Genomic DNA, 25,267 nt, shown 5'->3' with positions numbered 1-25,267 from the left:
CCAGTTCTTGGATCTTTCAACTCTCCGGCACCTAGAGCTCTGGGGCACACAGCCAGAGAGAGGCTGGGGTGGGGTTCCTGTAGGGAATGCCCACGTCCCGCTGGGCTATGGGACCCTGAGGTATTAGTCCCTGAGGTGTCCTCTCCTGACTCCTGGGGGAAAGGAGAGAAAAGAGTTATTTTCTCCTGCCCAGCCACCCCCCGGAGATCTGCTTGAAGCCTGGTCACAATGAATGTAGCAATTATTAGAAACTTGCAAAAGGATCAGGGAGAAGGAATGAAATTGGTGTTTCATGGAGTTTAATTGAGCATTACCCTGCTCATTAGCGGCAATCAACTCAGTTTATGTGGCCTCGTTTACAGATGGAAGAAAACAAGGATTCAGGGAAAGAGCCTTTCTTTTGTGTCCTTTCCTCTCTCCCCTCTCAACAGGGCGTCCACCCGTCTGTGGTGGTGTGCTGCTGTTGCTAAATCCATCAAAGATCCGTGATTGTACGTGACCTTAGTCATCTATTTGTTATAGACTCATTTTTGCACTGTTTGAACCGTTTCATCACCTCTTTCCTTTGGATACAGACGGAGATTAGGCGAATTATTAATAGACAGTTATGGAGCACTAGTTCTGTCATCGATGTAGAAGAGAATTACAGGGTCAAGGATTTTACAGTTACAATTCAAAGAGATATAAAAGGAATGAGAAACCTCAGACATTGTTTAGGTTTTGACGCCAGAAGCTCATTGCTTCAAAGATCGGGAACTGTGTAATAAAAACCACACTAGCTCTGTTTCCACTTTCTCAACATAAAACAGCTAAAAGATCACTGAATAAATTAACACGAGATAGCAAGGGTGTGCTTTTCTCCAGGAAGGTTCCTCTAAGAAGTTTGCTATTTCAGGAAGACAGGAGTCGTGGCCTTTGTGAATCAGTTTTAAAGATTTTATTTATTTATTTGACAGAGAGAGAGATCACAAATAGGCAGAGAGACAGACAGAGAGAGAGATGAGGAGAAGCAGGCTCCCTGCTGAGCAGAGAGCCCAATGCGGGACTCGATCCCAGGCCCCTGGGATCATGACCCGAGCTGAAGGCAGAGGCTTAACTTACTGAGCCACCCAGGCGCTCCTGTGAATCAGTTTTAAAAGGAGCCAGATGAACTTGTGGCCAATGATTCCATCTATAGCTCCTGAAGTCAAGACATGATAGGTGGTCATTTATTATGTGTCCTTCCACTTGAACCTCCTTTGTCACAAGGGCCACATGAGTGGCCTGGGAATGTCTTCCCTCTAGGGTCCTTCTGGGTGTTCAATTTCTTCTGATAAACTGCTTCCTTCTCCACATCAGACCCTCTCTGAAACCTGAAAAATTTCTCGGTCAATGGAGTAAGAAATGTGACATTAAGCTAACTAGGAAGACTGTTGAATGCAGGCAAAAGCCTTCCAGATTTTAAAATCTGAGGGCTACAGACCAATTCCAATGGCACTACCATTGCTCCAGACTCTTCTTCTATAAATCACCCAAGAACTGACAACAAAGACAGTGATCAATCTTACAAGCAACCACAGTCATAACTTTATAGTAATGATAGAAACACTGACTGAGAGAGTTTAAGTTTCTGCTAAAATAATGGCTAATATGTCTCTAGGACATATTGAGAACTTTTCATGCACTGTCGTGTTTCATCTTCCCTGTAGGAACCATTATGGGGGCATTATTATATTATCATTCCAATTTCACATGGAAATATTATTACAACTCAACCTCCAGAATTCCAGACCGGATATCTCTAACTATCTACTCAGCTTCTCTGTTTGGATGTGTAATAGGCATCTCAAGTTGAAAATAATCCAAAAGTTGGCTCCTGATATTCTGCCTCTTATTGCCCTACTTCCAACAAACTCACACACCCCTTCGGTATTCCTCATCCCAGGCAATGGCAACTTTCGCCTTTGGGTTGCACAGGCTAAAATCCTTGGAGTCAGTTTTGACTCACCTCTTCTGCTCCCACATGACATCCAATCTGGTCAACAAATCCTGTAGCTTCAGCTTCACACTGTATCAGAATCTGGCCACTTCTCCCCACTCCACTGCAACTTCCTAGGTTTGAACTACCACCTTCTGGCACCTGGATGATTGCAATGACCTCCTTCTGCCCTTGCCCACTTTGCGTCTATTCTCCTTACTGTCGCCAGAGAGTTCCTGTTAAAATGAAAGTTCAAAACCCTCCAGCAGCTTCCCATGTGACTCAGAGTAGAAATCAAAGACCTTGCAATGGCTACAAAGTCTCATCAGGGGCCAACTTCTTTTTTGATCTTTACCTTGAATTTACGGACTCTGAATTTTATGAAATCTTTTGTTCATATGTGAATCTGTGTGTTCTTCTGGGGGAAGCCCATGTGGCTTGTTACCAGATTCCTGAAGGAGTCAAAATCTCCCCAAAGCTTAAGAATCACTGCTTGGGGCGCCTGGGTGGCTCAGTGGGTTAAGCCGCTGCCTTCGGCTCAGGTCATGATCTCGGGGTCCTGGGATCGAGTCCCGCATCGGGTTCTCTGCTCCGCGGGGAGCCTGCTTCCTCCTCTCTCTCTCTCTCTGCCTGCCTCTCTGCCTACTTGTGATCTCTCTGTGTCTAATGAATAAATAAAATCTTTAAAAAAAAAAAAGAATCACTGCTTGGAGGAAGCCTCACTCTTGAAAATCCAACTTAAAGAAGGGATTTATTAAAATTGTAACATGATTTGGAAAAGACTCTCTGTTGGATGAAAGGAGTCGCTGGAAATGTCTTGTGTGTTTGCAATATGATAAAATCGACAAAATTAAATATATGCACTTATTTTAGGAGAATCTTGGTGACCCAAGTGTATCATTTCTAAGAGGATTCAGAATAAATCCCTCTTGATAAAATCTATGTGTAACAAAAAGATGTTTGAGCCTCCAGCTAACAGATCTCTAATTTCAAATAGTCTCAAACCTACATGAAGAGCTTTGGGCCAGTTATGTGTAAGGTGATGTATTGGGAAATATTTTTTATATATTTCAGTATATTCAGTAATGCTAATGCAGAACATGGCACACAGTAAGCCCTTGATTTCTCTCTTCTGTATCCTCTTCTGCCTTTATGTCTCATCCTAGAATTTGTAACATTTCACAGATCTGGTTTTAATGAAGTTGAACAAAGTGATTCTGTCAGCCAAGGAGAGAAAGCAGTGATGATTCGAGGTGGATCAGCCTGGATATTGGTTCTTGAGCCACTAAGACCCTAGCAATGCAATTCTCTCCTCCACGGACACCAGTATGTGTGCAAAAATATGATGAGGCCCTTGTCTTTTGCCTGATTCCTTTGACTATTTATAGGCATAGAAACCCTGACCTATATCCCAAGGGTGTCATGTAGATTAACCAGTGAGCCATAATTAATTGCAAAGTAAACATTAATTGTCGTTATCACCGTCAGTTCCGGTCTGGGTTCCTGACCTTGAGGGAGAACTTGCTCATACAGTGGCTGTCTGTGGGATTGCAGAACACCTCACAGACTTATGAGGGATGAGACCTTCTTTGAAGTATGTTGGGAGTACTCCAAACTATTTTAAAGTACTTGAGTTCATGCTGGAGAAATGCCCTGTTTGTAAGTGACTGCAGGGAACCAGGTCACTGTCCCTAACATCAGAAGGGCTGCCATGGGGCAGAGGATGTGGATTTACCCTTCATGGGCCCCAAGGGTGGAGTTAGGACCAGTGGGGAGACAAAAGTTAGCCCAAGAGTGGGAGAAACTTTAATATCTAGAGAAGTTCAACTGCAGAACCAGCTGCCGGAAAAAGCAGGGAGTTCAATCCAGTCAGTCATGGAAAAAAGCAAGCAAAGTTCAAGAAAATCAGTTACCTGCCATGTGCCTCGCATTGTTTTAAGTGCTAGAGGAACCCAACTGTGAACTAGGCAAGTACCATGCTCTTAGAGAGCTTCCGATGTAAGAAGGAAGATAAATCCATCCATCCATCTGTCTGTCTGCCTGTCTATCCAACTGTCCATCCATCCATCCATCCATCCATCCATCCATCCAGTCAATGAATATATATTGAGCATCTACTATGTGGCAGACATCTTAGCACTAGGGATACAGCAGTGAACAAAACAAAGATTTTTGTTTCTTTTCATGGTAGGTGATATTAACAATAAGAACCCCTAAAGCATGAAGTTAATGTTGCCCTTTGAGAATGACTTTTGGAAAAGTTAACATGAAACAAAATCACTTGGTGAATGGGGATATAATTATAACTAAAAAAGGTTAAATACAACATATAAGATTATATTTTTGTATGGCATAAAGGGGGTGATCTGCCTGGAGCTAGAATATAGGGGTCAGAGGAAAAATACCTGTGAATTTGTTCCGAGTGTTATCTGAAGACAGATAGTTGACCAGAGACTGAAGACACTAGTCTGTCACAGGCCAGTGACATTGGCCATGGAGATTATTCAATTTATACTCTTTCAAGCATCCCCCTCCCCATCTCTTCTGGCCAAGTCCCAGCTCAGGTTTTGACTTAAATTTAACTTTCCCAGAAAACTTTCTCATCTGCACTCTCACAGCACTATGTACTTCTCCTTCTCCTTATTTTTTTAAAAAAGATTTTATTTATTTATTTGAGAGAGAGCAGCAGGGGGAGCAGCAAAGGGAGAGGGAGAAGCAGACTCCTCCAGAGCCAGGAGCCTGACAGGCGGCTTGATCCCAGAACCGTGAGATCATGACCTGAGCCAAACGCAGACACTTAACCAACGAGCCACCCAGGTGCCCTTGTACTTCTCCTTCATGGCACTTATCACAGATTTGATTTATTGTTTCTTGTGTCCATCTTCCCCACTGGATTGGAAGCTGCAGGAGAGTAGAAGCCCTATCAGTCTTATTCACTACAATATCCCACTGCCTAACACATAGATGCACTTAGTAAACACTTGTTACGTGACTGAATAAATAAATGAAAGACTGAATGAATCTGATTTCCCAGCAAGATTTTCCTAAAAGGGAAGGATGCTTTGAGCCAAGAGAATGACATTTCTTTCTGGAATTCCTAGAGCCCTCACTCTTATGGCAGAATTCTCACATAAGACAGAAAATGCAAGTGAAGAGGAAATGAGCTATGGGACTTCAGAGATGTGATAGCAATGATGGAAATGGTTGTGGAAGAGCGGGCACCTGACCTGAGTCTTGAATCAAAGATGGGATTTGGTCTGTGGAGTGGAGGGATGAAAGGAAAGAAGTAATTCCAGCCAGAGATAGACAGCATGAGCAAAGATATCGGGTTTGGAATTCAGAGTCCATGTGGAGAGTAATGGGACCCAATGTGGCCAGGAAGGCCAAGGTCCCAATGAGATAGGCAGGATGAAGAGTTTGGACTTAGTCATCATTGGTAGGCTTTGCCATAGAGGGAATACTTGCACTGCATGGCAGTGGTGGTGGTGTCCGTTCCTTTTGCAGTGTTCCAGAAAGAAATGGTGTCAAGCAATGACCAGGATGGGAAGACTCCAGAAGAAGTTTAGCTGGCTGTCTCCCTAATGGTCTTCAAAGTATGGTGTTACCTCAGTGAACTAGTAGGTTCCAGGTTCTGGTCCTCTGCCTCTGTTAGGCTCAGAAATCTCATTTCTCAGCATTCAAAGGTAGATCTAAGCTCACAATGCTGCTGTATATAACCTAGGATGCCAATTTAGTAATTTATAAGGAAAACTACAATTGCTGAAGGTATGGAATGTTCAAGTCCTACAACAAGACCATTCTAGCCCTGTAAGCAGGCTATATAAGAAGTCATATTATATTTACATCAGTTTATTAACTCACAATAAGAAAGAAAATTGCCAAAAGCTGCCCAAGTTCAATGGCTAGTGTATTCATTTCCTATAGGTGGATGTACATGGGAAAGCAAACTCAAATCAGATTGCTCAATAAACTTACCATTAGGACAAGGGGAAATCATTAAAAGGATCTTTAGAGACATCTGACCTAAACCTCTACAATAGGAAGATACTTCTCACCAAAATTCCCTGGGTCACCTTTTTTTTTTTTTTAATAGTTTGAATTTTAAAGATTTTATGTATTTATTTGACAGAGAGAAATCACAAGTAGATGGAGAGGCAGGCAGAGAGAGAGAGGGAGGCAGGCTCCCTGCTGAGCAGAGAACCCGATATGGGACTTGATCCCAGGACCCTAAGATCATGACCTGAGCCGAAGGCAGTGGCTTAACCCACTGAGCCACCCAGGCGCCCCCTGGGTCACCTTCTTAACCAGAGCCTCTAATACCTGGATGGTATTAGATTGGTAATGCCAAAGTTTGCTTTTCTGACCTCCTTTCCTTATGTTTTCAGGACTAGTCAATATCTCTTTTGACTTATGCCTTCCTTCTTCAGCAGTATTAATACTTTCAGTCAGGGACACCTGGGTGGCTCACTTGTTGAGTGTCTGCTTTCGGCTTGAGTCATGATCCCAGGGTCATGGGATCAAGTCCCGCATGGAGCTCCCTGCTCAGTGGGGAGTCTACTTCTCCCTCTCCCTCTGTTTCTCCCTCTGCTTGTGCTATCTCTCTCTCTGACAAATAAATTAATAAAATCTTAAAAAAAAATCTTTTAAATTGTGTATAGCAAGAGTCGGCTGTGGCTGGAAAAAAAATACTTTAAATCAGATTTTGTCAAGTTGTCCCGGTCCTGAGAACCATTCTGTTTTTTTAAGGGGACTTAGCAGATCTCTGCTATAGTCAGTTATGTGTTGGTGCCCTCATTAAACTCTCAGAGGACAATCTCATTTCTAATTTTTTCAGGATCACTCAGGGTTGCCCCTGGTACTGACAACACTTGCCAGGGTTGAGATTCTAGGGCACCCAAGCACCAGATGGGTTAGAAAATATTATTTAACAAGGTCAGAATCTCACCAACTAGATATAAGCTCAGCGATAATAGCCCCTGCCATTCCATTCATGTGTTTCTTTGCAATCAAAACACATGTTCATATCTGTTATTTTATTCAATCATTCCAAGAATTCTTGAGGTAACTAGGGCAGGGGCTGGAGTTGTTTGTGATCACCTAGTTAATAAGAGGCAGAGACAGAGCTTAGACCCCAGATTACTTCTGCGTACATCTTGCTGCTTCACCAAGAAAGAGAAGAGAGTTTTCTTTTAAATTCCACCTGCATTGAAAAGAACAATCAAATAACACTATTGTTTAGTTTTTCCACTGGAAGGTCAGGCACAGAAATCAGGTGTTGAGGCTTAGCGTGAAAACCGTGATTGAGGTTTTAGTATCAGAACTAGGACTTGATTAGCAGTAGACATGCCCAATCCCACCCCTACCTCAAGGAAGCAGAACAGTGGGGTTAGATGGACCCCTGCGGGCAGAGCTGGCCGGAGCAGTAGGAACAAAGACCAAGTCACAGACTGGAAGGGCCATCAGTGAGTCCAGAGCTGGAAAAGAGAAGGCTGGTGTCCCTGAAGGATATTGCTACGAAGCTGCAGGGAAGATAGAGTAAATGGCCCCTCTTAGCCTTTCTGGAATCAAAATGTTCTTTCCCCAAGCATAGCTGGGTGTACAAGGATACATTCTCACTCTTTGCTTTCTCGTCCCAGATTTCACAGAGCCCACCTTTTTTTGATAGTTACTGTTAATGAGTACCCACACTGGGCCAGGCTGGGGACTAGGTACATTATTTTGCTCATAACAAGCTTGAAGATTCTATTGTCTCTATCCTACACACAAGCAACTGTAAGTCTTAGAGGTTGAGTAAATTGTCTTAGGTCTTCATGAACATGTGATGGAAACGGGGTTCCAAGGTAGGTCTGTTTGGATGCAAAACTTGAACTTTTCTCATTGTGTTGTGCTGACCCTTACTTAGTACACTCGTGTCTCAGAAGGAGATGTCACAGTTCAGGCTTCTTATGTCCTCCATTCCTGCTGGTCAGAGTAATGAGAAGAAGAGACAAGAGAAAAGCAGCAAGTGTTGCAGTCAGTATGTGCTAGAGCTGGACAGCCTGGGTTCAAATCCAGACCACCTGCTGTCTGCATGACCTGGGGCAAACCTTACCCTCTCTGTGTCTGTTCCCTCACTTGTAAAATGTGGATAATAATAGTCCTTACTTTAGAGAGTCATTGTGAGCATTAAATATGGTATTATAACAATAGTGCTTAGAAAAGCGTTTGGCACATAGTAAATGCTCAATAAAATTAACTACTGTCTTTTGATTAAATTGAGGTCTTGGTCTCAGTCTAATCTGACCCCTTCATTGGATTTGCAAGACACCCCCCCCCCCATTAATTCTATAATTCTAAGCCTTCTCTTGAGGTGGTTTACTTTCTAGGTGGGTCTTCTTAACCATTTTAATAGATCTCTACAGTGTAAATATCTGACCTCATCTAGAATTCAAGGGTCACACTGTGGGTGGTCCCTACAGTTTGCCATCGCTATACCCTCCTCCTCCCTTTCCTAGAAATGCCTGATTAATGTGACTATGGGTTTACTGGAGAGTTACTCTAGCAAGGGTCCCAGCCGCCTCTGGTCTTTTGCATTCTCCATTCTTTGGATGCATTGGAGCTCAGCAGGCTCCCTGAGTCTTCTTAGCCAGTGATGTTCCAGATGCCAGAGCTGGCAGGAAAGGGTGGGGCAGCCCCAGCTGACTCCAGGGAGGAAACCAGGCCTGTCCACCCAGACAACTGCAGACCAATTAAAATGGTGCATGAGCTAATTAAGGACGGAGAACCAGGCATCAGGCCTCTGAGGAGCTCCCAGATTGCCAGTTTAGCAAAGCCTTGGGCAGAAGCCGTCTATGACTTGGAATTGGGTGACTTAGGTGACAAGATTAAAACAAAAAGAATGAAACACCTGCAAAACATAGATTCATATATTAAAATGGAATCTTTAATACAGTTAAATTTCAGACATATTTGCAAAACCTTATTAGGGCAGAGAACAGTGCTGGACATTGTGGGGACACAAATGGGTGACTCTTGGTCCCTGACTTGAGGGTATCAGCTCTCCATCCCCACTGCCACTTCTTACCAGTACCTACAGGCCCGCCTGGACTATTGCATTCATCCTCTTACTGGTCCCCCATCTCTTATCTTTTCTCAACCACAATTGTACCAGATGACTTTAGTCACGTATTCCCCACTCAGAGTGGCTTCCCACTGCCTATACTTTAAGTTCAAATACCTTACCAGTAGTTAAAGCCCCACAGATTGGTCCAATTTATTCTTCCAAGGTTTTCCTCTGCTTATACTGTTCTCCTCCACCATGGATTCCCTACATGTCAGCCTTACTGGTCTACTACAACTCCCTCAAACACACTGCCTTCATTTTTTTTCCCATTTTCCTGCTGCTGCTGAACCTGTTCCAAAGCAGAATGTGCCTTCCTTTTCATCTGACTAGACAGAGCTTGCTCATTTTTCAAAGCTCAACTCAATGCCACTTCTTTCCATAATGTTGGCCTTCTGTACTGGGATGTTGTCCCAAGGAAGTCGGTCTGGGATGGGCTTTGTCATTTTCTTCCCCCACAGTGTAGCTAGGACAGTACTCATGTGGGGTGAGTTACACTGAATGGAATGGAGGAAATAAACCCAACCTGAAGTGACTGATGGAAGCCAAAATGCCACAGGGTTCTCTGACAGCTCTAAGGTGGGACAGAATTCAGGCTGGAAAGGAGATGAAATATATCTGAACAGGAAAGGCTGGAAAACAGTTTGTTGTTTTATGTAAACCTTCCCTGATTCTCCTCCCCTAAGGCCTGCCAATCCCTCCGGTTCTGCCCCCAACTGTGGTATTCACAACCCAGTACAGTAATTGTATGCTAATTTGTCTGATTTATTTTCTAGACTATAAGATCCTTGAGGGCAGAGACCAAGCCTTGATTTTTGTGACAGCTTTGTATCAACTTCCAGGCTTGGCACTTAGTAGGTGATCAACAAAAATTTGTGAGGGGGTGGGGAGGAGGGTGGGAGGGAGGGAAGGGAAGGTTTATTCCTGTAGAGATGGGACAGGATGAATGCTATGGAGAATTGAAGCCAGAGGCATAATCCTAGGTGGGGATCCTGCCATGTTGTCTTTGGAGATAAGCGCAACACAAGGAAGGTGCTCACACGCTGCTTTCTGTAGGTGCTGATCCTGAGTGATAAGAGAAAAACCCTTGTATTCCCAGGTCCCTCCCCCACCCCCACTTCCACCCCCACCCCCAGTCCTGGAATTGGTGCTCGTACTTTCCTCAATAGAAGAAAATGAGGAGGCTGTTGGCAGCTGTCCACCATCCCTATTCTGTAACAGAGGATCCTTGTGATTGCTGGAGATTTCACCAGCTCGAAGACCCATCAAATGGCCACCTAAGATAGTTCTTTAAAGAAAAAAAAAAATCAAAGGCTTCTAGATGAAGATAAATTTCTTTTCTCTTGCTTCTACAGAGATAGGCAGAATTAGGAGTGGAACACCCACTTTTCTCTGCCACCCCCCCCCCCCCCCCCCCCCCCCCGTCAGAACACCATAGATAGCACAAGGGAAAGAGCCGGGCGTCTGACATGCCCGAGAGCCAAATAACTAGCATTTTCACGCTTAAGGCACACAACTCAAGACGAGTCCCTTAATCGCTTAGGTTCGTCTTCCTCATCTATGAAATGGGAATCAATAGCATCTTTTTCACAGGGCTGTTGTGGGAATATCACATGCCATAAATAACTTAGTCCAGTGCCCAGCATAGAAAAAGCCCTAAGTAAATGATAGCTATCGATCATCACGATTATTTAAAAAAACTATTTAGGGTGAGGATTCAAGGGCTTAGTGAAGTAGACAGCTGTTACATGATATTCCAGAAATCCTGTGAGATGTTCCAGTTGCCTGATAGAGCAGTTTCCGAGTCCTTTCAACTCCTCTTTATATTTTATCCTGTCCATATGCCTGTGTTAGAGGAAGTACATTTTTGTTTTTTGCTTTTTGTTTTGTTTTTAGCAATAAGTCAATTCCTTGCTGGCCCCTGTTTATCCTCCGCTTGTTTCCTACTACTCCTGGCCCTTATGTCTCGGGAACACATGACAAAGCACCCCCTGTTCTAAAACATCTATAAGACTTGTGTTTGCAATAGCTTTGCAAGAACTTTGCAAACTGAACTTCAAGGAACCCAAAGCCAAACAGACAGCATTCTATGCTTTGGGTTAAAAAAGTTACTATGCTACCGAGAGAATTTGACTCTAATATTTTCATTATCTACTATAGCTTTTTATTTTATGTTTAGTCAGTTTGCTTGTTCTTCCTTTTGGTACAGAGAAAGTGAAAACCTGGGTTTCCTGGGTGGCTCAGTTCTGTGAAGCATCTACCTTTGGCTCAGGTCATAACCAACCCACACTGGGCTTCCTGCTCAGCGGGGAGTCTGCTTCTCCCTTTGCCTGCTGCTCCTCTCCACTCTGGTACTCATCTTCGGTCTCTCTCTCTCTCTCTCTCAAACAAATAAATTAAAAAAGAAAAGAAAAGAAAGTGAAAACTTTTTTTTATCTCACCTGGCTCTGAGGACCACTCAGAGCTTGGGCTCTTTCCTGCAGTTGGAGGCCCAGGGGTCTAGGTCTGAATCCCACCTTGGAAATGGACAGAAAAAAGAACAGGTCTGGCTCTTGTTTCAGCAGCGAAGCAAAGGAGGTTGCTGCGGCTCGCGGACTGGCCAATACTCCCAGAATCTGTTAGATCCAAGGAGGGCCCCGGCAGGGGAGGGCCCGGGTGTGATGCACCTGAGGGCTGTTTATTACCCATTCTGTTGATAGGCCTTGAGGAGAAGCCAGGGAGGACTGCCTGATTTCTAGGGCCTGGGGCAAGAGCTCCTGCTTGAATGGATTGCTTTTGTTTTATTAAAGAATCCTCAGTGAGAGTCCACCTGGGGAGGCGTGGGGCTTGGAGGAACTCCCAGTAATACCAACAAGACAAAGTCCTTTCTAGAAAACTGCTACCCGGAGAGAGTGTGATGCCTTGTTACTAGGCTCCCAATCAGACAAGTGCTTTCTGCCACCTTCCCTCTCCTCCTCTCTTTCTCTAGGAGGGGGTCAGCATCGCAGTTAGGAAGATGGGAGTGTAAAGAAGGGAAGAGAAGATTCCAAGCCTGGTTTCCCATCTGCCGAAGGTCCCGTGAATGAGATTAGAAGTTTCTGTTACTATGTGGATGTGGGCATTTTAATTTGCTGAATCGAAACTGTGTTTATCATTGAAATGTCAAGGGAAGGAGGGACTTTTGGGCTCCTCAGGACAGATGGCCTAAGCCCAGGGGGCTGCTGGAGTTCCTGTCTCTGGCAGAGGAAGCTCTCTCGCCATTCCACCCCTGATATGTTTAAAAGGCAGTAGGAGATGAAAAATAGTGTTTTTGTTGTATTTCATGAGATCGGGTTGTTCAAATTACTGGCTGCAGAATGGGTATATTAGTGTTGTTTATATTGGGATGAACTGTGATTTCAAATTTAGGCCCTTAAAAAACCGAATTCTTTGGGGGCCTGCATAGCATAGTCTGCCTTCCCTCGGGTCATGATCCCCGGGTCCTGTGACCAAGGCCCTCATCAGGCTCCCTCTCAGCGGGAAGCCTGCTTCTCCCTCTCCTACTCCCCCTGCTTGCACTCCCTCTCACTGTGTCTCTCTGTCAAATAAATAATTAAAAATCTTTGAAAAATGACCAAAAAACCACACACAAAACACAGAATTCTTGTCACATTTTATTACCTTTGGAAGGGACACAGTTGTGAGTGGCAGCTTATCCTGTAGCTCTTAGCTATGGTAAGATCCTACATTGAAATACACCACTCTCCCTGGTTCCTGTTACCTCCAAAGCTGGAGCAAGGGGAGTGTCAGCAAAGTCTATTCATTAGGCCCCTAAGATTTTACCCTTAGTGCTTCCATGACCTGCTTAAAACCTCGGCCAGCTGTTGGGCCGAGAAGGTGCTGAGAAAGCATTCATACTCAGGTTTGTAACTGAGTTACAGAACTGGCTGTCTGCTTATTTCCAGGGACAGTCTTGCTTTAACAGTAAAAGTGCCTGAGTTCAAAGAAGGATTTCCTTCATGGTGGAATTTGAGCATCTGCAGCATGCCAGTGTCCACAGAGATTTCCTTGCGAAGGGGCATCCCAGCTCCATGGGGACCATACGCGACATGTCCCTGAGCTCTGGGCACCTGGGCAGCTACCCAGGTCTGTACCGTACTCCAGCTTCCCTTGCCTGAGAGACTGAATGTAAATTTCTTTGTATCCCAAAGGGCTAGAAGCAACTGTCACACATCAGGCAGACGCAGTCTAAAAATCAAAGGTCTAGCCCCTCACAGGGCATCTCTTCTTTCTTCTTGTCTACTTCCACCTGCCGAGAAGCATGTCTGCTTCAGATCCTATCGGTCCCATCTTGCAACCGAAGCAAAAACTCTCGCCTGGCCTGAGCTTTTTCTGTGGGTTCGAAATGATAAGAAACAGCTGTCCTCGGATTAATGCCATCATCCCTGTTATGATTCAGCCATTCAGCTTGTGGCAGCAATTGTGTGTTAGATGAATGTCTTTCTAAATTCAATCACCCCAAAATAAATACATTGCAGTAGCCTCATTAAACAAAATTGGATGCAAGGAAAGGATGGGGCTGACTGATAGGAAATGAGAAAGAAGTAGAATATTTCAAAGCTGCACGCATCCAAATGCCCTTCAGATACCTCTTCTAGGACCTTGTTCAGCTTTGGCATCTCTTGTTTGTTTTTCATCGTTGGTGGTGGTGGTAGTGGGTTTTTTTTTTGTTGTTGCTGTTTTGCTTTGTTTTTAAAACGCTTATGTACGTGGTACCACTTTCTCCAAAGAGATATATTTTTAAAAGAGACCTATTAGGGGCGCCTGGGTGGCTCAGTGGGTTAAAGCCTTTGCCTTCGGCTCAGGTCATGATCCCAGGGTACTGGGCTTGAGCCCCGCATCGGGCTCTCTGCTCAGCAGGGAGCCTGCTTCCCTTCTCTCTCTCTGCCTGCCTCTCTGCCTACTTGTGATCTCTGTCTGTCAAATAAATAAATAAAATCTTTTAAAAAAATAAAAGAGATCTTTTAAAAAATGATATGGTATATATTCATATTAAGAAAAGGTTATACAAATAGGCAAATATGCTGATAAGTTTATATGCAGCATCTCGTATGTGACGTTTAGCATTCGTTATCCAGCTTGTTCACCTTATTCCAATGATTTTAAGGTCTCACCACTATAGACACTGTGTTAGGTGCTGAGGGGATATTGAATCCATTCATCCAAAAGGTATTTACGGAGACCTCCTCTGTGCTATGCCCTGTGCTCATCATTTGGCGTACCACCATAAACCAAACTGCCGCTGGTTGAGAAAGATGCTTGGAAAGGGGTGTGGGATAGGACCGACGCAGATAAGTATACCGAAAGGTCCAACTTCCTAAATGCCATAAGGAAGAGATGCAAAAAGACCCAGGAGAATTTAAGAAAAAGTGGTTCTTTATCTCTGTAAGGAAACAGAAAATCTTTAGGCAGGAGGCAACATTTGGTCTGGACCTGGAAGCCTATGGACAGTTTCAGAGTTAAGGCCTTGCTAGGCTAAGGGAACGGTGTAAATAAAATTAACTATCATATATTTTGGTGAGGGGCTGGAGAACAGAGAGCACAGATGCGCGGGGGTGTTGTAGATAAGTCTGGACACACAGGTGGGAGCCCTGCGTGCTGGCTAAGGAGCATGAACTTTATGCTGTAGTCACTTGGGAGCCTTAGCAGAATGACAGGATCAAAACTGTGCACCAGGAAATTTAATCCAGTGGATGGCCGTGGATAGAATTGATTGGAGGTGGGGAGGCGTTAGGGATGGAAATTCACTCAGGAGACCATCGCGAAAGTTCAGGCCAGGGATAAACAAGGGCCCAAGGTAAGATTGTGGCAAATAAGCCCTGGAGAAACATACATTAATTATTAAAAGGGAAAAATCAATGAGTTCGTGACTGTGGATGTCTTAGGCTCACTGTGTTCCTCTGGGTATTAGATTTATTTTTACAGGTTAGAGCTATGGGGGAGAGAGATGTGCATGATTCAGGGTCCTAGTAGGGAAATAGAATCTAAGTGAGGTGGTTCAAGAGATTTTAAGGAAGGCACCATTTGCAGGGGTGTGGGTGGGATTAAGGAAACACCAAAAATGGGAGGTGGGGCCCCTGGACATTAACAAGAGGAGAAAATTTAGCCCCCCTGAGGGGCAAGGGGAGAAAATGGTATTACCAGCTTCCAATGAGAATAGGAGTCATGGGGGTGCCATGGTCTAGAAAGGACAGTCAGGAGGACAGGAAAGAAATACCCTTACCTCTCTCTCTGTTGTAGCCCTTCGGGGTCCTGGTTCCTCTCACTGACCAAACTCTACTGAAAAGGTTACTAGTTTCAGGGATCGGCCTTTCAGGGTGCGGAGCAGGGGGGGGAAACATGGGCAGAAATATGTACAGGGCAGAGGGGAAGGGGGAACAGTTGGAGAATAACCAAGATACAGTGTTAAGTGGTGCCATATGTTAGGTATCTTTAATGCCTTGGGGCTTCTTAAATCCTAGGGATTTCAAACCAAGGGGTTTCGTTATGAGATCTGATTCTAATTGATAGTTATCCCACACTTGATCATAAAAACGAGTAATAAAAATATAAATAATGAAAGGTGGGGGCCAGGCTTGGGCACATAATTTCACTGCTGAATCTCAGTTTGCCTATAAAACGATGCTATTAATTCCTGCTCTATCCACCCTGTAAGGTACTTATGAAAAGAAAGTGAGGTAAGGATTATAACAGTGTTTTTCAGATTAATTTTTGGTGTAAATCACTAGCAAGATGTGTAGGATCGTTATTGTCATCTGGGATCATTTCTTTCTATTTGTGGCACCCTCCCCCAGCCACCCCAGCACAGTGTCTGGTCCAGAGGGCTGCTCAGTCCCTGTCTGTGGCATTGAATTAACTTCACTTCTGACCACATACCCTTTCTCCCATGATTCACACATGACCTCTTTCATTCAGCTTCGATCCTGTGAGGGCTTTCTACCTCTTCAATGTATCCCACCGCCCCAATAACCTGGCAGGAAAAAAACTAAGACCCCTCAGGATTAAAATCACGGGAAAATATTGAACTTCTCTTCATTGAGGGAAGGTTCCATCCCATGTTCTTGGAGGGAGGCCTTGTTATGAGTTTTGACCATGTACTCTGGATTCGAGCGTGGGATTCATTCCCCAAATTTACCAGTTGCCTTCTCCAGCTTAAGACTTCTACATGCACAGATTTGGAGGAGGGGGCGGTTTGAAAGATGAAAAGCCCTTGGAAGCTGTATGAAATCTTGAAATCCCATAGGTAAGAAGACAGGGTTCTTGTGCTGTAATTGCTTTTCTTAATCTGGCCTTCGGGGACAAGCCCTAAATGAGATCTCCGGCTGGTTCCATCTCCAGTACTTATGATTTTGCTTTCAGATCTCTGATGCTGCTGAAGTATGTTGGAAGAAATGCAGGCAGAGACCTAGCTCCCTGCTGGGAAGTCATTTGAGGGAGTCCTGTGCCGTGCTCACTGCAGCAAGCCCAGGGAGACTCCTGTGTGGTCAAGAGGGCTCCTCATTTGGTCCCATGGCAGCATGGACACATGGGGCTCTCCAAGGGCCTCTCTCTCCTGAACCTTGACTGGTTCTTCAATGTTTTAGGAGATCTACTGGCCACAGACCTGTGTCTGTGTAATATGGAAACAGCCAATGGAACTGCAGGTGTAGGGCAGGGAGAGGCGACACGAGGGTGGGGAGTGTGGTATGGGTTTCACCCTGCAGCCATCTTGGGGAGCGAGGGGCCATCTCCTCCAAAGAAGGCAGCTCCTTGTATCCACGGCTTTGCCCCTCTGTGCCCAGCATGCTCCCCCTTACTGGGTTGGCCGTGTGAGCGGTGCTACCCAAAGTGTGGTCTGCCGACCGGCAGCTTCAGCAGCACCTGGGAGCCTGCTAAAAAGGTAGATGATATACCTCACTGCAGATCTACTGAATCAGAACCTCTGGGGGCCACGGTCTGGAAATCTGGGTTTCAGTAAGGCCCCTAGAGGATTTGTGCACACTTTTGAAGTTAGAGAAGTACTGGTTTTCGGTACAGATATTGCCCTGATTAAGAGGGTGCAGATCTTGAGAGGAAAATCATATGCAGAGAGGTGACTATAAGTTTGTCTTCATTCCCCTTAGAGTACTAGAGGTTCACACGGAATGAACTTCTAGAACAACTGTCAATTCCTCCGTCTTCCAGGCCACCTTTGCTAATCCAGTTTTTCTTACATTTGCTCAGAGTTGTTTCTGTCAGCGCCGATGGTCCCAAACTCTAGCTTGAAACAGCAGTCTTCCCATTCCCCTGAATTCCAGCCCAGTCCCTTTACTTCAGTTCCCCGAGTTATAGAACTTCCCTTGTCTTTCTCTTTCCTGGATCAAGGGCCTTGTAAAATCCCAAAAGACCGCTTTGGTTTTTTTTTTTTTTTCCTCCCCATCTTTTATGTTTTTCTGTTTTGTTGTCTATGTTCTTTAATTTCTGAAATAATAACTCTCCTGACAAAATTTTATTTCTTCTTCTATCCCTGGCATTTTCCCACATCACTGTCCTCTGTGGGTCCTCCCCTTTCCTCCCTGGTCATTGTTGGGTTTCCATTTTAAACAATTCAGTTTTATTTCATGATGCCTTCCTCTGAAGTGGGTTACTCGTACATAATGTCTTTAGTTTAGGATGCTGGGTAGCGTTGGGTACATTCCCAGGCGCTATGATAAAGTGTCCAGATTTGGGCTGGGCAAATCTACAGCCTATTCTGGCTCTAAGGTAATGGGAAGAATGGGAGATTCCTAAGAGTTCTCAGCAGGATCCAACCAGGCTTCTGTTCAGCTCAGTTCAGCTAACATTCATTGAGAAGCTACACACGGAGGAGGATGTGTATGGGGTGTTCAGGAACAGGACCCCGATGTTGAATGGCAGGATGAGACTCTAACAAAAAAGAAAACCTAATCCTGGAGGACCCCAGTTACAAATGAGGCATGTTCCTTTTCACATGTAGACACTTAACATCTTTGTTTAGTGAAGAAAATAATTTCTGGACTAACAGGCCTTTGATTTTGTGTATTTTTTCAACTAATCGCTGTACATTTGGGTTTCCACAGAAAGTTCTTTTTGGGAGTGTTTTCTGTTGTAGGGCTCTGTGCACCAGCACGTCCAGTCCTACTCGTCTTCCTTGTGCTTCTGTGATAATGGATGGGGCCGCGGCAGGATGCAGGATGGAGTCTTCCTGGAAAATGTGAAGGAGACACTTGGACTCAAGACAAAAAAGAACTTGTAAACATATTAGTCTTTGGGGAAATCTTACTGCAAATTGCTCTGAAGAATGTAGACTGAGAGAAAAAGGACAGAGACAAAGGAAGAGTGAGGAAGGAGAAATCCGGTTTTAAAAGCAAACAGAAATAATGGCTTAGATTGGGTGGATTTGTGGCACCAAGAAACCTAATGACCCAAAGAGTCTCATTTGATCGTTAGCAACTATGTTTAAAATTTAAACATAAAACTTAAATTTTTAGGTGTAAAGTGCTTATTGGACCATTCACCCTTCCTCTCTGGGTTGGCAGCTCCTCTAGCTAGCCAAGAGGAGGCCACATAGTGTAGCGTCATCAGGAGAAGGGACTTAGGTCTCCTGGGTCAGCATCACCATAATCTTAGTGTGTAATCTTTGGCAAGCTTCTTCCCTTCTCAGGGCTCTAGTTTCTTCTCCGTAAAATGAGTAGTTTAGACTAGGTCAGTGGTTCTAAATGCATGGTCCCTGAACCAGCAACAACAGCATCATGTGGGAACTTGCCAGAAGTGCAAAATTCCTACCACCTCAGAAACGCCCTCCAGGTGATTCTGGTGCATGCTCAAGCTGGCCACTCCTTGGACTAGTCATTCTGGGTTTCTATCAATGAAGTTACAGCAGCCCATGCAGAGCAGATGCGGTCAATGGAGACAGGTGTCCATGTGCTAGGCCACTGACACACTGCTGCTTGGCTGTGGAGAGTAGTGGACCTGCTCTGCATGGAGTGGGCTGAGCCACAGTTCCCAGCCTTCCCTTGTTCCATGCCAGATGGCCCATCGTAGGCACACTAAGTGCGTGTCCAGGACACTAGCAAAGCAGAGCGACCCACCAATGGTATTTTTGTTTGGAAAAAGTGTGATACTTGATGTTTTCCAACAGACATTCAAGTATTCCACATGGGAAACATCAGACTGCTGTTAGACCCCTTTATGTTTCGTTTACAGCTTAGTGCTTTTAAAGGTTTTTTTTTTTTTTTTTCATTTTTACTTATTTGACAGAGAGAGAGATCACAAGTAGGCAGAGAGGCAGGCAGAGAGAGAGAAGGGAAGCAGGCTCCCTGCTGAGCACAGAGCCCAATGTGGGGCTCGATCCCAGGATTATGACCCAAGCTGAAGGTAGAGGCTTAACCCACTGAGCCACCCAGGCGCTCCAGCTTAGTGCTTTTATTTATTTATTTTTTTAAAGATTTTATTTATTTATTTGAGAGAGAGACAGTGAGAGAGAGCATGAGTGAGGAGAAGGTCAGAGGGAGAAGCAGACTCCCCGTGGAGCTGGGAGCCCAATGTGGGACTCAATCCCGGAATTCCGGGATCATGTCCCGAGCTGAAGGCAGTTGTCCAACCGAGCCACCCAGGCGTCCCCAGCTTAGTGCTTTTAAAATGTATTTTGAAATTCTCAGGACAGGAATAGGGACATGATGGGCATTATATAGCCTTTGCAAAGTTAGGGTATTGAACATTCTCTGTCCTGCTCTGCCTTTCTCCTTGCTCTTCCCTTAGGCATACAGTAAGTAATTCACCATATTTCATAGACTCTAAGAAGCTCCTCTTTTTTTTTTTAGCTTTATTTATTTATTTTAGCTTTATTTATTTATTTTATTTTAAAGAGAGAGTGCATGAGAGCTAGGGGAGGGGCAGAGGGAGAGGAAGAGTATCTCAAGCAGAGTCCCTGTTGAGCTCATGGTGGGACTTAATCTCAGGACCCTGAGATCACAGCCCAGGCCAAAACCAAGAGTCAGACAGATGCTCAACTCACCAAGCCACCCAGACTCCCCTAAGAAGCTCTTCTTTTTACCTCTGAGACTAGGAGGTATTTTACAATTGGTGGTGCCTTAGGTCCAATGAAATATGGTATATTGTTGACAATGTTGATGTTCCTTAGAAACCATTCTGTGTCAGGCTGTCACCCATATCCTTTCCTGAGGTCTAAAACTCTTGTTTAACCTTTGCATCTGGAATGAAAGTTCATGGCCAAGGCAGACCATGGTTTAGGCATTGTGGCACACTCCAGCAGACTTGGTTCTTAGTAGAGCTCCCACCACTGTGGTGTCTCTTAGGTTGTTCAGCGCTGGGGATCAAAAACTTCCCCGAGGCAGCTTGACTCCTTTTGGGCAATGATTAACGTTGTGGAAGACAGTGTAGTGGTGGAAAACGTCTTAGATGCACACCTGTCATCAAGGAGCTCCCATTGTAGTGGGCAGGACATAAAAGTCAACAAGGAATAATAACGTAATATGCTAAATGCCATAATAGAGGCAAATAAGAACTTCTACAGGAGGGAAAAAGTGGAGTCGGTGTGGGTTAGTTGGGTGTGACATCATGGAGGGGTGACAGAGCCTCACTCTTAAAGAAGGGTAGATGGCTAAGTGGAAAAGGAAGACAAGAATAGCATGCCTGAATGTACTCAGGATACACTTACAATGGGTGAATTTTGGGGTATGTAAATTAGACCTCAGTGAAGTTGTTTTTAATACCTTTTTAAAAATAATTTTATTTTATTTATTTATTTGACAGGTCACAAGTAGGCAGAGAGGCCGGCAGAGAGAGGGGAAAGGAAGCAGGCTCCCTGCCGAGCAGAAAGCCCGATGTGGGGCTCGATCCCAATACCCTGGGATCATGACCCGAGCCAAAGGCAGAGGCTTTAAACCACTGAGCCACCCAGGTGCCCCTTTAATACCTTTTTAAAGGAGAGAGCTTCAAGCCTCGAGTGCAAGGTCCATTTGGGAAGTCATGAGCCAAGAGGGTGCGGTGAGTGGTGAGGGATGAGGCAGGAGGGTTTGGTTGTCATCAGATGGCTCAGTTTCATCTGTCATACTAAGGCGTTGAAGAAATTTAAGAGAGGGTGTTGAGTAAAAAACAGAGATTTGGAAATCAGCACGATAGACTGTGAGGCTGTGGGATTTGGCACTATCAGCCAGAAAAATTTGCTGTCATTTAGCAATAAATGTAATTCTGATTTCCTTGGCAGCCCAGGCAAAAAGAAATGTGTGGTGAGTTAGATATCTTTCATTAAGTGATAAAGGGAAGCTAGTCAGTTTGTCCAAAGAGACAAATTATTTTCCTAGTGCTGAATTTTAAGGAATTTCTAATGTGCACTTTCATACTGGGATCTTTGAACAGCACAGCTTCAAATAATAATTTCACATTTATTTCTACTAACTCCGGACTCCTTGGCGATGGTAACTGTTGGACTCATCTGTGTAACTCTAGAAGGCAGGGCTCAGTAAGTCCAGTGGAATGACCTAGTGACTCTCAGAGGCAGTGGGAGGCTCCGTGCTCAGGACCCTCTGCTTCCTGGAGAGGAGCCTGACCCAAACTCTAGCAGCTGGTGCTGTGCTTAGTCATTAAGGACCCACAGGGCAGGCAGCATGGCAGTGATAGTATGGAAAGAGAACACCCCACAATTAACCCATCATGGGACTTTGGATTAAGGTCAGCCACATGCAACAGAAAATCTAAAATAAGAGAGGCGTTAGCACAGCATGGATTAATTTTCTCTCGTATATTTTCACAAAGTGAGCCCACGCAAGTGACCAGCAACCAGAAAGAACAGAACATCAGTCAGAAGCCCTCTTGTGCCTCCTTCTGGATCCTAGCCCTTCCTAAGGGTAACTACTGTCTTAACCTCTAACACACACGGATTAGTTTTGTCTGATTTTGAACTTTGTTAAATGAAATCATTAGTATGTACGATTTTCATTTGACTTCTGTTTTAACTTCTTTTATTGTAAAATCATATATAGGGGCACCTGGATGACTCAGCTGGTTAAGTGTCCGACTCTTGGTTTCAGCTCGGGTCGTGATCTCATGGGTGGTGAGATCAAGCCCTGCCTGGGTTGGACTCCACACTCAGCATGGACTCTGTGTAAAATACTTTCTCTCTCCGTCTGCCCCTCCCTTGCTCATGCATTCTCTCTCAAATAAATAAATCAATCTTTAAAAAGATAAATAAGCAAAGTCACATATAGATTTGGAAAACTACAAACAAATATGTCATGTAATGAGTTCTTACAACCTAGATCGGGTAACAGAACCCCACAGCCAACCCAGGGTCCTCCAGGTGCCTGCTGCAAGTCTCAAGTCCATTCCAGGAAAAAGTGATCACTCTTCTGCGTTTAGAATGATACAGACTTTAGAATGAGTTTGTTTATAGTTCTATCACCTAACTCTGCCTCCCTAGACACTATATTTTAATTCTGCCACTAAAGATCTTGCCCACGGAAGTTGATTATGTCCCTTAAATCTCTTTAATTCACCACAAGTTGCAAGATGGTGATATTCTATAATTTCTCTCTTCCTTATAAGTTGGAATACTTTTGATTAAGAGGTGTTTCCCTTCGCCGACTGTTTTGTTACTCCGAGATATTGTTAGCACCGTACGAGCTCCCGAGAGTCAGGTGTACGCATCTCTTTCCAGCTCTGTGTTCATCGATGTCGCATTGGTAACTTGAAATTGACCACAGTAGGGGAATTTACACCATGGAAGTTGGCAGATGATATGAATAAGGGCTTTCCCACCCCATCCTCCCTTCAGAGAGTCAGTTGTTAGACACCCACCAGCACACAGCTGGGTATAGTTTATGTGGGAAAGACACGTTAAACACTCCATTCTTCCCCTTTATTTACCAGCTTTCAAGGCAATGAATTGTTTCCCTAACATTTTCCAAAGATGACCCAAAAGGATTTTTACATCATTATGAATTCATGGATTTAATATATTAGGTGAGTTTCAATCCAGTGCTCTTATATCCTTATTGAGGCTCAGAATGCTCCCCACTTTGGCCAGTGTGTGGCTATGATAGCTGGGGCTCCCACAGCTAGTTAGGCCTGTGATTTGTTTGAGCTGATAGCCACCATCTTACTATTTCTTTTCCATTTGCCTCACATGTTTTATATTCTTTTCCCTAGTTTCCCTCACCTTACTTTGGCTTAATCAATTATTTTTTATTATTTCTTTTTCCTCCTCTGTGAACTTCTTAATTATACATTCTTTTATTATTATTTTAGTGGTTACCCTAGTGAGTACAACGTATATCCAGGCTCCTTTTACCCTTTGCTCCCCGGTCTCTAGCACAGGTTTCCATCTTCAAGGTCACCTCATGGTCCCAGTGGCTGCTCCAGCTCCAGCTATCATATTCACATCCCAGACAGCTGGAAGGAAGAAATGGGAAAGGGCGAAAGGGGACACTTCATTAAAGAACTTTCCTGGAAATCTCTTCCCATGACTTCTTAAATCCTAACAGGCCTCTTTATCTACAGTGCAGGCTAGGAAATGTCAAGTTTCAGTTGGGCACAACACCCAAAGCTATGTTACTAAGGAGGAAGTGCAGGATGGATACGAGGTAGGCAATGCGCAGTTGCTACCTTGCTCTTTTTCTTTAGAACTCATCTAAAAAAGTAGGCAGCTAGACTGGAAAACAGCGAAGGCAATTTAAGAATCCCAAGCATAGTCAAAAATACATTTACACCTCTGCCTCCTTAGTAATTTAATGACAAATCAGCAAACTTTTTTCCTTAGTGAAAATTCTGTGTTACCTTTCTAACCTTTCTAAACACATTTTTATGTTGTGAAGAAAATTCAGTGTCAAAAATCTAATAGAGAAGTATGCAGTTGAACAAAGCGCTCCATCTGGTTTCAGGAAAACAGAGTGTCCTCTGCCCTCTCTCCTTGATTTGTACAATGATCTGTATTTTGTCATCAAACATTTTTGAGGCAAGAGACTCTTTGAATACTCTGGACAAAAGATTGACACTCCTCTAAAGATTGTTAGAGGAGTGTTGTTCAAGCATTTCAGAAATGCAGCTGAATGCGAGCAATGCAGTGATGTGTGTGTAGACGGGGATGGATGGTGTAGAGGCAAGTTTGCAGAATTATAAACTGAGAACTGTAGGGCCCAAAGGGACCTCACATGTCACCAGTTTTCCTTGTAAGGGAAGGAAAGAGAGAAGTTAGGGCTTTTTGGAGAGTCAGGTTTGAGTAGAGCTGGCTACAGATCAAGTTGTTCCTGTCTGAGGGTAATACTGAGTCACATCCCCCAACAACACCACATTTGATGGGTCCTAAGTTCGCTCTTGTTGGTTGTAAAGTCAGGCAGCACCACCTTTGCCAGTGTAGGAGGGGAAGAACCCTAGCCTAACACGGATGTGTGACTTCACTCCTGAAGTCTTCTTCTGTTGCCTCCAGCTCTTTTCCCCAGCCATCTCCAGGCCCTTTGGTTGTGGCTCTGCCCCATGAGGCCCACAGAATAAGCCCAATTTTTCTTGTACCACGCGGACCTCCAGAGAATTGAAAAAAAGCCATCATCTTCCCTCATATTTCTGACTTTTCCCCCCTCTAAGAACTCCAGATCCCCATGGGGGACTTGTAACTATCAATAACATCTTTCTGTAACAGAGCGTATCTGTGGATGTTCGCCTCAGAGTGACCAGGCATCTGCAGTGTTGACTGATAGGAAGCTGTCCTGTTACACACCTGCTAGGAGCTTGTGCCCAGATATGGCTGCCTTGTGTGTGTCCTAGAGCACATTCCCATGAGCTGAGGGTGCCGGTGCTGTGGCAGCCCTGCGGAGGCTGGAGGCCCAGGGATGGAGAGGCCCCATACTTTTCTGGGTTTCCTGAACAGACTGCCTTTGCTGACTTGGATCCAGATTTTAAAGTTGTGGGACAGTTTGTGAACAAACTAAGAATGCTTACCATATACTACGAAGATGGCCACCATGAGACAAGCAGAAACTTCCATTTGTTTTCCTGGTAATGGCGAGCAGCCTGGTCCAGCCATCCAGAGGCTCGTTCCTCCAGAAACCATAACCTGTGAAGTGTCTTATCCAGACTGGGACTGGGTGTGTGTCCTAGATACAAGATAACCTTGGGGCGCCTGGATGGCTCATGACCTGAGCCAAAGGCAGAGTCCTGGGATCAAGCCCCGCATCAGGCTCTCTGCTCAGTGGGGAGCCTGC

General features: G+C 44.5%; 1 protein-coding gene across 1 annotated transcript in view; it reads left to right on the top strand.

The window, feature by feature from the left end:
• FRMPD1 (FERM and PDZ domain containing 1) overlaps positions 1–25,267 on the top strand; it is a 142,093-nt gene that overhangs the window by 3,637 nt on the left and 113,189 nt on the right. The gene's annotated exons all lie outside the window — the stretch shown is intronic.

This window comes from Mustela erminea, chromosome 12 (assembly GCF_009829155.1).
Source record: "Mustela erminea isolate mMusErm1 chromosome 12, mMusErm1.Pri, whole genome shotgun sequence".
NCBI classification, from domain to species: Eukaryota; Metazoa; Chordata; class Mammalia; order Carnivora; family Mustelidae; genus Mustela; species Mustela erminea.
The sequence above is the reverse complement of the archived record's forward strand: the minus strand, read 5'-3'. Positions and strand labels throughout refer to the sequence as shown.